Raw genomic sequence first — 13,360 nt, forward strand, 5'->3', positions numbered from 1 at the left:
AACATAATGGGATTTCCCTTTAAATACCCTTTCAAACAGCTAAACTAACAGGATGTGCGACTCGTTCTTCAGCCATCTCCATGATCAATCTGGCTTCACTGCGTTAAGTAGACACCTGATTTGATGGTCAAGCTTTGTCGGATCGTCACAGCCTAAGCCCTGAGGGGATGAGCCACAAATCACCTGCTAAGACTCTTTGGAGTCAGACGCTAAGGACCTAAATCCCCAAGTTTACCTTTCTTACCTTTGCTTAGTCCTTTTACTGTATACTCACTTTGCAGGACACAGAGTTGTGTCCTGGAAAGGCCTGCTGGAAATTGAACACCTGCTGTAAGGACACCTGGTCCACATTTACTGAGATTGCATTACAAGGCCAAGGCCTGTTTTTTAACACCTCGGCTGCTTAGCCAGAGGTTTTATTGTGTTTACTAAGAAGTGTAGGCAAGGTAAAAGTAAGCTTAATTATCATTCATTACAGTCTTAAATGACATGGAAGTTGATATTGAAGTTATTGGCACTTTGGACCTTTGTTTATGTGATGCACTCTTTTTTTTCTTACCAACACTATTGGGAAGTTTCCTTTTTCCACGTTTTGGGTCATTTTTTTTAAATTCACAAAATTCTCATCCCGAATGCAAATAGCTGTAGAGTAGTTAAGAAACTGTGATTGTGGTATGGCTTCAGCCAAATGAATGAATGAATAAATAAATAAATAAATAAATAAATAAATAAATAAAGTGATTGACATTTCACTTAATTTTTGCACTTCTCATTGTATTTATTCCAGGAAGTCATAAAATAAAATTTAAATACTCCAGGAAGGGTATTTAGAAAATGCTGTGCCATGCAATGACTAGCTAAGTCACCTCACAGCAAGAGGGTTCCGGGCTTGAACCAGCCGGCTGACTCGGGCTCTGCTGTGTGGAGTCTGCATGTTCTCTCTGTCAGCATGGGTTTTCTCCAGGTTCTCCAGCTTCCTCCTACTGTGAAAAGGCATGCAAATATTAGGTAATTGGTGACTCTAAATGGACCGTAGATGTGAATGTGTCTATGTGTCAGCCCTGTAATTGTCTGGCGACCTGTCTAGGATGTAGCCTACTTCTTGCCCAATGTCAGTTGGAATCAGCTCCAGCCCCCTGTGACTGAGAACAAAATAAATGGTTACAGAAAATAAATGGATGATACTGCAAATATAAATGCTGCTCTGTTGGTGAGCTATGGATGTACTCTCCCTACAGTCTTAAATTACCAGTATTGTGAGTTTTTTCTTTCCCACAGTAATTTTATATTCTGTGTTGTACAATTATAACAAATCAACTTATTAAGCTTACACTAGGTTGTGTGGAAATTTTAATAATTTCACAAACACAAACAAGTCTTTATCTAAACTTCACAGCAGGGCTGTTGTCAGCTTGTCACTGACATCACTGATGCAATGTCTTCTAATCTGTGTGTTGATGTGGTAATGACTTGTAGGGAACTGGTTTAGGGCCAAACTCGATTGTGTCAAAATTTAAAATGGTCTTAGATATGCCATTGTTAAGGTGAGATGAAACCTGAGCAATGAATATGACATTATTTTTGAATTATTAATATATTCATAAGTATGTGTCCTGGCTTGCTCAGAGTCTTCCTATCTGTTTTATCTTTTCCCTTAGCTGATTGGTCAGGTGACAACATGGGAAATGAAATCAAAGGAAAACTGAAAAGAAACAAATGAGAGACAGATTCTGTCTCACTGGGAATATACTTACATTTTATTTGACTACACTGTATGTAGCAATGTTAAGCATATGCGCTTTGAGATCAGACGAAATAGTTTGGACCATGATCTTGATCTTGATCTTGTTTTGTTTGATCCCATTACAAGATCTCACTGCATAGAGCGTGCAAAATGACGAACTTAGTTGTCTAATGCTTCTCACCCAGCCTTCCTTTAGGTACTTAATCACCTTTAGGAGGATAGCTCCTCCTTTGGCTAACCTGCCCATCAGCAGTGTGTGATCCCCGGTAAACCGTACTTACCAAACTAAATACTTGATCCGGACCAGGCCAGCAGCTAAAGATGAAGCTCTTAGGAGCTGGCTCAGAGCATTGTGATTACAGTCTTAATAAAGGACAAACATCTTAGCAGGATATATGTGACCTCTCTGCCCTATGAATACCAACTTTACTTGACCCAGCTGGATCCTTGCTAAACTGGCTATTCCTAAGTGTTCATTCTGGCAAAGCAGTCTTAGTTCAGTGTCTTTGTCTTTTGTCTTTTTCTTCTCAAAATAGAGTTTTATGAGGATGAAAATGAGGTCATGCAGCTTCTTTATGAAATGAAACTTTGTTATGTTGGTGAAATAAGACCACTCAGAATTTATTTTGCACAAGAATAACCCCAAAATATCTGAAGCTATCTGATATCTGAGCTACATCAGTTTCCTCCTGGGAGAAGTTTGGCCGACTTATGCTGCTGCTCTCTTCCGCCATGGCGAATTGAGTAAACTCTCATTATGCCTTCACGCGGCGCATTCAAGGGCGAGGAGAGGGGTTCATTTGATTGGTGTGATGTGTGTTAAACCCACTCCATGCCTTCTCTCCTCCCTCTTTCCGACTTGTGCAGGTAGGAGGGACGGAGGTGAGAAAGAGGAGTAGCTGCACCGGGCGCACGGTTTGCCAAACTTGAAAAATCCGCCTGGCCACACCCAGTTGGCGAAGTGCAGGTGCACTGCGCCCCCGCCTCGCCCGGTCTGCGAAACTAGAGCCCCTCGTGTTGATAGAATCAAAATGAAAAAAGCTGATTCATTTTATGTTTTTTCACATAATGCAAATTAGCAAAACATCCATCATGAGGGCTTTTATTGTCCAAGAAGCTGTTTTGTTTAGCGTATTGTGCTTCATGTGTGTGCCAACTCTCACGTCAATTGAACTTGTAGTGTGAGGAGTATAGCTTTTTGAAAATTGCAATTTTGGTGATAATTACAGAGCCACCATGTGGCCAATTTTCTTGCAAAGCATTGCACATAATTTCCAGTTACTTGGCCAAGTTCCATGTTTCTAGCTCCTTCCAACTCCTTTTTTTCTGTATGCCAATCTGATAGAGCAGAGGGCTCTGGTGAGAGAAGGAGAGGAGGTGGGTGCTTTATGGTGAATAAGGACTGGTGAGTCGGAGGGAATGTGAGAACTGGTGGTGCCCCCTGTTGAGCAGTTTTAAAATAATTTTACACATGTTGTTCAACATTGTTATGAAACATATCCTGCAAGTTTTTGCAGTGATTGGATATACAATTTCTGATTGATTGATTTGTGTTATTCCACACCAATCTTTTGCTTTTGTAGCACCCTCAGTGGTTCTTTTGAATAAAACTTGCAGGATATGTTTCAGATACTTTGTCAGCATATTCAGTGGGTTTCATGATGATTGGCCCACGAGTTGTGAAGGTAGGTCTGTTAATGTGCTGAGCTATGCCCCTTTTGAAGTTAATTAATCAGTATCTTCAAAAAGTGATGAGATAGATACAAATTTGTCTTGATAGCTTGGTCCATCAGCGATCCACAGAAAATGTGTTATGAATTGGACCTAAGGTGTAGGAGATTTAAAACACATTTTACAAAAAAATCTAAATTGTGTTGCCAGATATTGACAGATTTTAGAATAATTTTATACATGAGGTTTAACATTAGCATTCAACATATCTGCAAGTTTTGTAATAATTAGCTCAATGATAATGGAATCGGGTCTTTCTACTGGCTAAGCCCCACCCCCTCCAAAGTTCACTGGTTGAGCTACACTTGTCTCTTGAATTTCAAGTAAACCCAACACACAGGGTAGGAGTTATAACTGTTTAAAGTTTACCTTTAATTATGCACAAATGCACTGCACTGAACTGCTGAAAAAAACTGGAAGTTAAAATGTAAAGCTTGCAGAGTTAGAAGCTGAACTGCATTACCTTAAGAATCGAATGCTAAAATACATCGCTAAAAAAGCTTGATGTTAAACTGAAATATAGTCAGAGGTGGAAATTGAAATGAATTAACTGAGAAGGCTGAAAGAAGAATTGCTTTATAAAGGGGAAGCTTGCTTAGGGCAAGGTCCAGCACTGCACTTTGACATTTGCATGGTTTCTCTAGTTGAAATATGCAGAGGTAGTAGTTGATAAGAAAAGAAAAAATGAAAGAAAAAAAAGTACAGAGAAAGTATAATTTCCTTGTGACTTGCTCAAAACTTATGGACTTCCGGTCAGCAGGCAGATGGAGTAGATGTGTTGTGTGAGTGCTCCGGTGAACACAGAACTTTTTTTTTTTTTTTTTACCATCCAGCCCTCCAACAAAACAATTCTTTTTTCCCTCTTATGTTTCTTTTCCTTTGTTTTCATCTGAACAAGCTATGTTATCTCTAAAATGTCCTCGAAAAGCGGCAAGTCGGGTAAAAAGGAAGATGCTAACGCTGGCTTAACACTGGAAGCTATGACTTCACTGCATAAGCAGCACCGCAAGGCGTTAGCCACCGAGTCCAAGACATGATTCAGCCTGCTTGGCTCAAACCTTGACCAAACGTGGCTCACGGTGGAGGACCATGGCTGACATGTTTTGTTCCTTGAACTCGCTTCAGAGGACCTTGGTCAGCGAGTTGCAGACCTTGAAAGCTCTGCTCTACTCTACGGGATAAAAAATGCTAGGTTAAAGGCTAAAGTTACTGACTTGGAGAGCCGAAGCAGGCGGCAGAACATTTGCATGCTGGGTACAAACCAGCCCCCCGCGGTCAGTCATCCTCTGCCTGCATCGATATCAGGCAAAGGATCTCCTCATCAGAGACGCATGGCGGAGAGGGAAACTCGCATATCGTGGCCAACCAATTCGGGTTGTAGAGAACTACAGCCCCGATGTTCCTAACCACGAGGAAAACAACAGAGATGTAATGGCAGAACTTTTTAAAGCGGGTCTGAAGCCTGCTCTGCTCTGTCTAACGCTGCCTAGTGGGACCAAAAAGTGGATTGGCTCTGTCGACGAGGCACGCAAGTGCAGCTTCCCCATGCAACCAAAACCTGCATGAAGGCACTTTTTAATTACTTTTGACCCATCAGAAGTAAGGTAGTGCTGTTCACTGTCCTATCTTTCTACATGTTCAGCGCCATGTTAACTGATGCTGCTTGTTTTTATAGGTGAACATGCCAAATCTTGTGACTTAGTTGTGAGTATTTCAGTCCCTTGCCAGGCAACCTGTACAGACTATTCACAAGCAAATTTTACTCTATTTGGAAACTCTGCATAAATATTGTACCTATCACTGGATCTTTTTTTGTTCTGTTTTTGCGTACGACTTGGTCCTTTTTTTAGCGTTACTGATTTCTAGTTTAATTTTGCATTGCAAATTTAAAAAATGCCATTGTAATAAGTTTTTCACCTGAAAGCTCTTTAACAATTGTATTTTACAGGCTGCATTACGTTATATCAGTGTTCCATAGGATTGTTATCTATGGTTGTTATGATTGCCTAAATCTGCTTTACTCTGTTATAAAGGCCTGGATAGACTTATTGTTATCTGTAATAATATTTCAGAACTCATATCTGGTTTTCTGATTTGTCTAAGTTTAAATGTCAAGTTTGAGGTGCTGTATCCACTTATGTTTAGGGTACTGGAGCAATGGTTATTTTAGTGCGAGACAGGAAGATAAACTACTGCGCTCATGTCCTAACCTTCTCAGTCAAGCTGTATGGATAGACACCTGGAATTAGTGAACTGGAATGTTAAGGGTCTAAATCACCTGGTTAAAAAAAGAAAGGTTTTTTCACATCTCAAACAACTTAAAGCAGAAATAGCCTTCCTGCACGAAACCCATATTCGCAGTTCAGACACTGGCTGTTTGTGAAGATGGTTGAGGCAGGGATTTCACTCCTCTTTTCAAGCCAAATCCTGAGGAGTTTTAATTCTTTTCAGTCAACACATTTCTTTTAAGCCAAATAATGTGATTTCTGACAGGTGTGGTCGATATATTATTGTCTCTGGTAAGCTATTTAATACTCGAGTAGTTTTCATAAATGTTTATGCCCTGAATGTGGATGATGTAGGTTTTTTTGAACGATTGTTTTCATCATTACCTGATCTCAGCACATATTCTCTAATATTCGGGGGCGACTTTAACTGTTGGCTAGATCTGATTTTAGACCGATCCTCTACCAACCCCGGTGTTGCGAGTAGGTTGGCCTGTTACATTCAAAATTTTCTCCGTAATTATGGTGTATGTGATGAGTGGCGTCTTTTGCATCCAAGTGAAAGATACGTCCACCACACCATCTAAAATTGATAATTTTTTCATCGATAACCAACTCAATCCCCTCTTACAGTCCTGTGTTTATCAGAGTATTGTCATTTCTGACCAAGCCCCTATTGTCTTGACTATGTCCCTTCCTGGCCTCCCTCAGAGTAACAAGCGGCAGCGATTTAATTCAACTTCGCTATCAGATGATAATTTTGTCAAATTCATGGGGAAGGAAATAGTCTTTTTTCTTATGTCTCCAGACACTTCTGTTCTAATTGTCTGGGATGCCCTTAAAGCTTATCTTTGGGGGCAGATCATAGCATACAGTGCTCAAATGAAATGAAAATCCTATAAAGAGTGATCAGACCTTGCCCACCAAACTGGAGAGACTGACAAACAATACGCTCAAACTAAATGTCCAGATCTTTACAAAAAACAATAGAACTTAAGGCCAGATTTGACCTGCTCACCACCCTTTCCACTGAACAATCGCTTTAAAAAAATTAAACCATATTTTATATATATACGGAGACAAATCTGACAAACTGCTAGCCAATCGACTCAAAGGCTCTAAAGTGAAACAAAATATTTTTAAGATCAGGCTTCCGAGTGGCCACGTAACTGCAGATCAATTAAAAATTAATGAAGCATTCAGGGACTTCTACACCCAGCTCTATACCTCAGAATCTCAGACTGATTATAATGTAATTCTTGACTTTTTAAACGGTCTCAATATTCCCAGACGTCATGAAGAGATTAGATGAGCCTATATCCCAGGCAGAAATAGTTTCAGCCATCTCCTCCTTGCAGTCAAACACATGTCCAGGCCATGACGGCTTCCCAGCAGAATTTTTAAAGAAATTTTCATCACTGCTTTCCCCATTGTTATGCTTAGTCCTCTCTGAATCCTTCAGACAAGGTTCCCTCCCTCCATCACTTAAAGAGGCGTGTATTACCCTCATCGCCAAAAAGGTAAAGACCCAACTGAATGTGTATCTTACAGGTCTATCTCTCTCTTAAATTCGGATGCTAAAATGTTGGCCAAAGTCCTAGCCCACAGATTAGAAAATGCCCTTCCTACAATTATATCCAAAGACCAGATCGGCTTGTTAAAAGCTGACAATCCTATTTCAACATAAGATGACTGTGTAATATTATCTATTCTGCCTGAAGATGTTCTGGAATGTGTTATCTCTGTCGAAACAGAAAAAGCATTTGACTGGGTGGAATGGGTCTACCTATTTGCTGCACTGGACAAATTTGGTTTTGGACCAAACTTTAACTTGTGGATTAAACTACTCTATTCACACACCCCTGCGTCAATTACCGTACCAACTCACAACAGTCAAGGCCTTTCACTATACATCATGGAAACTGCCAAGGATGTCCCCTGAGCCCCATGCTTTGTAATTTGGCTATCGAGCCTCTTGCTACAGCATTACTCACTTGTAAGGACATATCTGTTATCTGGAGAGGTAACATGGAGCATAAGGTCTCCCTTCATGCTGATGACCTTTTGCTTTTCATCTTTTACCCAACAACATCATTGCCCCTCGCTTTGTCACTGCTCAGTCAGTTCAGTAAATTTTCAGGCTATAAATTAAATCTCAGCAAAGATTAGCTCTTTCCCATCAACAAAAAAATACGGATCTTAGACCTTCCAAACCTGCCTTTTAAAATTGCATATAACAAGTTTTCCTATTTGGGCATCACAGTTACAATGAAGTATAAAGATCTATTCAAAGAGAATTTCATCACATTGCTAAATCAGACTAAACAAATAATAACACAGTGGTCACCTTTATCAAAGTCTTTGGTGGGTTGTATTAACTCAGTCAAAATGTCCATCCTACCTAAATTTTTGTACCTTTTCCAGGCCCTACTGCTTTTCATCCCTGGCTCCTTTTTTCAGCAGCTTGAATCGATTATCTCTTCATATCTATGGTGGGATAAACCACCGCGTCTAAACAAGACCCACCTCCAAAAAAACCAAAGCTAGTGGAGGTCTAGCTCTCCCAAATTTTCGTTTCTATTACTGGGCTGCTAACTTGCGCTGCCTTGCGTTCTGGTCTCAACCTGACTGCCCTGACTGGGTAGTGATGGAATTACATTCACATGACAATTTGTCCATTCTTGCATTTCTTGGATCCTCGCTCCCACTCCCTTAAATGAAATCCATCCAGAACCCGGTGGTTAAACACACTTTAAAGCTATGGGCTCAATTTAGGAAATATTTTGGTCTTCACAGCTTTTCTCTCCTAAGCCCTATTACATCAAACCATCTTTTTGTACCATCCTCTCAGGACCCAGTCTTTCAAGAATGCCACAGGAAGGGTATTATACGTTTTAAAGATTTGTTCATAGGCAGTACCATAGCGTCATTTGAGCAGCTGAACGAAAAATTCAGTCTCCCAAAGTCACATTTTTTCAGATAGCTTCAAGCAAGGCATTTTGTTCTCTCTCATTTATCTAACTCTTCAATATCAACAGACAACTATTGTTGATACAGTCCTTTCTTTAAATCGATTAAAAAAACCCCTCATCTCAGCCCTATACAGCATGGTGGATCTTAGGCATGCCCCTGTGGACAAGCTTACAACAGCATGGGAGGAGGACTTAGGACTTTCTCTCAAGATACTTGCACTGACATAAACAGGTCAATTCAACGTCCTTATGTGCACGTCACTGCTTAAATTCTGTTTAAAGTAGTACACAGGTATGGGGTGCCGTTTGTAAAGTGTCTCACGCTGAAAATAACATCAACATTTTGCCACATTTAGCTTCAAACAATGTTTAAAAAGTATTGTGAATTTTTTAACGTCACCTTTTACCACATTTACAGCAATATTTGTTAACTTAGAACTATATTAAATAGTTAAATCTAAATATTAAATGTGGCACCTAAATGTTAAATGTTAAATCTAAATATTAAATCTAAATCTAAATCTAAATGTTAAATCTAAATATTAAATCTAAATCTAAATGCTAAATCTAAATCTAAATCTAAATGTTAAATCTAAATATTAAATCTAAATGTTAAATCTAAATGCTAAATATAAATCTAAATGTTAAATCTAAATGCTCTGGGTGAAACTAAATATTTAGCTAATATGCAAATTCACACTGCCAGTCACCGGAAATACCAAAATAAAAGCTTGAGATGGTCAGACTGTGTTTATAGAATCAATTAACGAATTAAAACCAACTTATAGGGGGAAATGAACACTTGAACATACATTAGCGTGATAATAACTACCTAAAATAACAAGAAACATGTTTGGAGAAATTTTATTTGACGTGTACTTTGAGTTGTTAGTGTCCCTTCGGAGGGACTAACAACCTAAGCTAAGCTAAAAACTGTTAGCTCTTAGCCCCGTTAGCAGTGTCTGTAATGACTCATTAACTCTTAAACGGTCCGTGAAAAAATATTTTTTTCCAGCGGATGTCTTAGTTACAACATGATTGAGCTAGCAAAGCAGTTTTGTGTTGCGATGTGTGGTATTTATTCACTTTTGGGAAATCACGATGTCTAGAAAGCATCAGTGGCTGCAGCAGCAGCAAAGCTATCAGGACGTCATCTGTTAAAAGCCTCCCGTTGTCGGATACAACATGAAACTACTCCAGCTAGCTCAATCATGTTGTAACTAAGACATCCGCTGGAAAAAAATATTTTTTTTCATGGACCGTTTAGAGTTAGAGTCATTACAGACACCGCTAACGGGGCTAACAGCTAACGGTTAGCCCCGCTAATCTACGATTACCATGTTATTAATTTCAGAACGTGATAGTAATGTTTGTTCAATCATAGTGTTTATAGACTTTACAAACACCAGATTAGTCTAAACGGTGATATAGTGACGTGAAAAATGTGAGATATGCATATATATATATATATATATATATATATATATATATATATATATCAATAAGTTGGTTTTAATTCGTTATTTGATTCTATAAACACAGTCTGACCATCTCAAGCTTTTATTTTGGTACTTCCGGTGACCGGCAGTGTGAATTTGCATATTAGCTAAATATTTAGTTTCACCCAGAACATTTAGATTTAACATTTAACATTTAGATTTAGATTTAGCATTTAGATTTAACATTTAGATTTAGATTTAGATTCACCATTTAGATTTAACATTTAGATTTAGATTTAGATTTAATATTTAGATTTAACATTTAACATTTAGGTGCCACATTTAATATTTAGATTTAACTATTTAATATAGTTCTAAGTTAACAAATATTGCTGTAAATGTGGTAAAAGGTGACGTTAAAAAATTCACAATACTTTTTAAACATTGTTTGAAGCTAAATGTGGCAAAATGTTGATGTTATTTTCAGCGTGAGCCACTTTACAAACGGCACCCCATACACAGGGCTCATATTTCAAAAGCGAAATTATCCTTCATGTACTCTGAGGTTAATCCATACTGTGTTAAAGTTACAATGTGTGAGTTACGTGGTTGTTTATTAGCAAATATCAACTATTGCTTTCATAAATATATATTTACTAAAGTGTAATGCAATTCACATACAAATGGAAGTTTTCTCATAGGCTTAGAATGATTTCTCTATATATACACACAGGCAGGGCGTGGTCTGCTGGAGGCTGCCCTCTTGCGTTGCCATATTTGAATACAGTGGCCAAAAGGGATATATGCGCTTTGTGTTTACCTAGAACTTGTGTCACTGGAGACAGAGAAGGTGAAGATCAATCCGGGACGCTTCTGCGTGAACCTGCTTTGTACTTTTATGATTCTGTCGCACTTTAAATGGAGGACCACACATATGTTTTGCCCCATAAGAGGGAAACCACGCCACCAAATAAAAGAAAAAGATCAGATAAGCCAGGATGGCACAAAACGCGAGTGAATATCGGCATTGCTTATTCCAGGTGGAAAGAACTCCTGAAGGAGAAGGATTTCACAAGGGATGCGGTGGTTGCCTGCTTTCTGCTAGACAAGTAATTCAATCTGATATTTTAAAATCATTTTGGCTTCATGTTTGCAACTACTTTTCCCTCTTGTCTAAGTTTGAGTGACGGCTACATTTACGTGCTAACGTTGTCCTAGCCTTGGCTAATGTTATCCCAGAGATACTAGATACTCCTGAAAAACTTGAAAAACTCTGCTGTCTGCGCAAGGCTTTTTGTCCTACGAGGTCACTTACCAGACATGAGGGGTGAGTGAGTGAGCGCGAGTGAGCGCTGCAATCTAGAATTTGACCTCTGATGTCACTGTCACTCACCATTTTTACACACTGAGGCTTTAAATGTAAGTTTGCTGAAGCTTCTCTTATTCATATGTGTTCCACAGAATGTCTAAAGTCTTAAATACGAAATTAGAACCAAACCCCCTGGTGGCGCTGTTTGGGGTCATGGAGGGAGAGATGCAATTACCAACAGAAAAACAACGCACTTTAGCTTTTGCCTCCCTTCTGGCTCAGCGAGCAATAATGTTCAGGTGGAGGGACACCTCCCCACCCACTCACGCACAAGGGCTTGAAAACATCATGTCCTGCCTAAAACTTGAGAAAGCTAGACACTCACTTCAGCAATCCAGTGGGCAATGCCAGAAAGCATGGGGCCCTTTTCTAAAAGCATTTCAGACCCTGTAAAAGACTGACTTCTAGGTGCAGCTTAACTTCGCTACACATTATTCATTCATTCAGCACAGACTCTAGGTGTGACAGTGAGTTCATATTATCTTTAGTACACTGGCAGTGACTGGGGAGGGATTATTTTGCAGTTTTTTCATTTTTTTGTATCTTACTATATAATTACTAAAACTCTGTGTGTCTGTGTGTGTGTCTGTTCCACGTTTTTCTCCTGACTGACTTGGTCAATCCATATGAAATTTGGCACAGTGGTAGAGGGTAATTAGAGGATGCGAATGAAGCAATATTACATCAATTGGCCAAAGGGGGGCGCTATAGCAACCGATTGAAATTGCAAATCTCATGCATATCTCATGTCCCGTATGTCGTAGAGACATGAAACTTTGCACAGAGATGCCTCTCCTCATGAGGAGCAAATTTTCCTCAAGAACCCATAACTTCCAGTTATATAGATTTTCCGTTTCCATTTTGAATTTTTTGAAAAACACTTAAAATCGATCTCTTCCTAGGAAGTTTGACCAATCTGCATGAAACTTGGTGAACATATCTAGGGACCAATATCTAAAGTTCCCTCTTGGCAAAAGTTTGGAGGGTGTGGCTCATCACATAAAGGTGTATAACATCTCAAGGGTTTCACCGATCACCATGCAACTTTGTAGGCATATGACCACACATAATCTGAGGGGACCCCTCCATTATTGACCCGATCAAACAAAATGGGGGCGCTAGAGAACTAATTTCTTATCTAGGCCTAACCGCCATATCGATTTTTACTAAACTTGGTAGACAGAGTTTTCGTCATTATATAGTAAGATAAAGCAATCGTACTATCAAATTCACAAAATCTCTGTCTGAATACATTACTCTTCTTTATGGGTTCAGTTGACTATTTAATCTGAAATTTCCGATGACCTGTATCCCAAACACACATCATGTGAAACTGTACGTGGGCAACTGTGCACTCAATGGGTATGGACTAGTCTGTATTGTTTTTGAACTGTTCTGTTATTTTTCTTTTTTTTTTCTTTTTTCTGTCACCCTGATTTATGTTTATTCAGTCCATGTTTGTTTGGATACAGTGATGCCAGTTGCTGTTGATACATACTTGTGCTTACCTCATATTCTTGCAATGACCATTCAGCACTTTTGTTTTTGTTATACATTGTAAAATTGCAATAAAAAAGATTTTGAACTAAAAACAAAACAAAACTTAAATGAAGTCCATAGATAAAACTGTTGCCACCTGTTGCTTTTATTTTGAGAATCCAGCCTTGGAAACTATATTATAATCAAAGGTGGAAGCTATTATAAATATCACTGCCCTTATGTGAAAATGTAAAAAAAACAACCCATAACTTAATTCAACTTTAAAAAGTTGAATAAAAGCAGAATCACATTAGAATGTCCTTAAAGGCATACTATGCTGGATTTGTTCGCTTACTGTTTGTAAACACAACTTTCAAACTTGGCCTCTCCTCTTGGCTCAA

The sequence above is a fragment of the Epinephelus fuscoguttatus genome, linkage group LG5 (genome assembly GCF_011397635.1).
Source record: "Epinephelus fuscoguttatus linkage group LG5, E.fuscoguttatus.final_Chr_v1".
In the NCBI taxonomy this organism is placed as follows: domain Eukaryota; kingdom Metazoa; phylum Chordata; class Actinopteri; order Perciformes; family Serranidae; genus Epinephelus; species Epinephelus fuscoguttatus.